Source organism: Triticum dicoccoides, chromosome 5B (assembly GCF_002162155.2).
Source record: "Triticum dicoccoides isolate Atlit2015 ecotype Zavitan chromosome 5B, WEW_v2.0, whole genome shotgun sequence".
Lineage (NCBI taxonomy): Eukaryota > Viridiplantae > Streptophyta > Magnoliopsida > Poales > Poaceae > Triticum > Triticum dicoccoides.
This window is the reverse complement of record NC_041389.1, coordinates 270419859-270422447: the sequence shown is the minus strand read 5'-3', so window position 1 is coordinate 270422447 and position 2589 is coordinate 270419859.

The window sequence follows — 2589 nt, the reverse complement described above, 5'->3', positions numbered from 1 at the left end:
CCAACTAGCCTCTAAACCTCCACATACCAAATTTGTTGTCCGCTACCACGCATTCCCCGCTCAGGCCAGTCAATCTATTGCCGCTCATCCATAGACGATGTTGCGAACAACCACGTCATTCCCGATTTTGGCGCGGTCCTGATGAGGCCTTGTCGAAGATGTTGCGGCCAGTGGCGTCGCCCCGATTCAGCCTCTCGCGACTATACCACATGATCAAATGGCACTATCATTTTTTCGGTTGCGTGTGAACTAGCAAATTTGTATAAAAATATAACATCTTCTTGATGTATTGGTCGATGTTGTTTATTATAACGCGGATCTTACATTAAGTAAGGTCTAGACGCACAAAGTCATGATTATCATGCAAGTTCTATTAGCCTCGTGCACGTGACTACTGATAAACAACAAACATGTCTTGATAGCTAAGATACTATCAAAATATTGCTGTAGTCTAGGGTTAATAACAGTTATATAATTAAGTAAAACAATATGTTGATGAAATAAAAGAAGATTGCGTGTTACATCCATGGGGTGGTCCCTGGGTATTATAGATGGTGGCATCACTACTCTACAATATGACTACGACATTCTTATCCTTGTCAAGAACGACCCAGGCAGCATTATCAATATTAAGTGTCTTCTGATGTGTTCCAAATGAGGATGAACTTCGACAAAAGCGAGACTATGGTCATAATGGGTGACCTGGAAGATAAACTTAGGGTTGCCCACATAATGAATTGTAAATTGGGATATCTCCCATCAGTTACCTTGTGCTTCCCTTAATACGATCACCTCATGATCACGTATTTTGGTTCCTCACACGTAGTGGCTAATAGGGTGGACCCTTAGGTCGGTAAACACCTGTCCAAGAGGTTGTCTCTTGGAGGAAATTTCCATCCTCATATTAGGGTCTCTCTTCCCCCTCATGACTTCGGTGTATAGGGCATTCATCCCCTCCCACCTTCTCCAACGAGCCCGTGGATCCACCTCCCATTTGTCCGCCGCTCAGGTGGCCAGTGATAGGGAGGGGGGGTCCCGGTGCCTCAGCTCTAGTTTAGGTTAGTTTTTTCTCTTGTAGTGGCATCGTTCGAGCGGATGGCGACGCTTCATCTTTGAGTCAATCTTCAGAGCTCTAATCATTCTCGAGTTCATCCATGGGAACGGAGTTGACAAAGCTTCAGCTTAGATCCATGTTGTCTCCTTAGGGTGGCAAGGTTAGAGTTTCTCGCCGTATGTGCCCGATGGTGAGATTTGGTATCAGTCGCTTCAAGTCGATTAAAGAGTTCAATGGCGACAACTACGGCTCTAGGGCGCAGCTCCTTAGGTGTACATGCATGAGGACTTTTCGATGGTCATCGATAAGGTGAACCCCGGCTTTGGTACGGGCACAGCTGCAGCAACACGTTGCTGGCTCGGTTTGGCGACGTCAGCAGTCGTCCGGTGGTGCAAGATCCTCTATGTAGTCCTCTGTAGTAGATTTGAGTCTTTTTGCAAACAAAGGGTAAACACCAGTCCACACATGTGTGTCCAACCTTTGTATATATGCAGTGGGTTTCTTCCTTCACTAGTACCAGGTCCATGAGAAGTTTGGCAAGGTTTGTTCTAGATTCTTCTGGCAAAAGGAAATGGGGAAACCAAAACATCACATGGTCACTTGAGCACTATCTATTCGCACAAGGAAGTTAGTGATTTAGGGACCATCAACACCAAGCTCATGAATGGGTTCCGTATGGCAAAATGGGATTGGAAGATCCCAACCATTGTTTAGAAAACCGTACCGATAATGAAATCGATGAGCTGATTGTTTTGGTTTTCACCGCTCAGACCAATGGTTCACCCAGTTCGGTTGTCATTTAAACATGTAAATAGATGCAAAATTATGTCGGTAGAGAAGGTCAAATATACATATTTACATGGATATGTACAACAACTAGTCTGGGATCAGTTGATTATTGGGCCATGTTTGAGGCTTCGACCTATAATCAAGCGCCTATGGTCCGTGCATTGACATTGATTGATGGGCATCTCCATAGCCCGTTGATTAGCCTCGTTGATGTGGGATTTTCTTCTTTTTTGTCTCTCCATATTGTCTCTATCATATCATCATAATCTATTCTGCCCATAGTGCTATATCTATGGCTTGCGCTCATGTATTGCGTGAAGGTTGAAAAAGTTGAAGCGCGATAAAAAGTATGAACCAATTGCTTGGTGCTACCTCTTGAGCTTGCGTTGGTTTTCCCTTAAAGAGGAAAGGGTGATGCAACAATGTAGCATAAGTATTTCCCTCAGTTTTCAGAACCAAGGTATCAATCCAGTAGGAGACGACGCACAAGTCACCGAATACCTGCACAAACAATCGAGAACTTGCAACCAATGCGATAAAGGGTTGTCAATCCCTTCACGGTCACTCGCAAAGGTGAAATCTAATAGAGATAATAAAGTAAATATTTTTGGTATTTTTGATGTATAGATTGGAAAGTAAAGATTGCAAAATAGTAGATCAGAAACTAGCAAGATGTAAACGAGATTCAATAATATGGAAAAGAGATGCAATATGATGGAAAAGAGACCCGGGGGCCATAGGTTTCA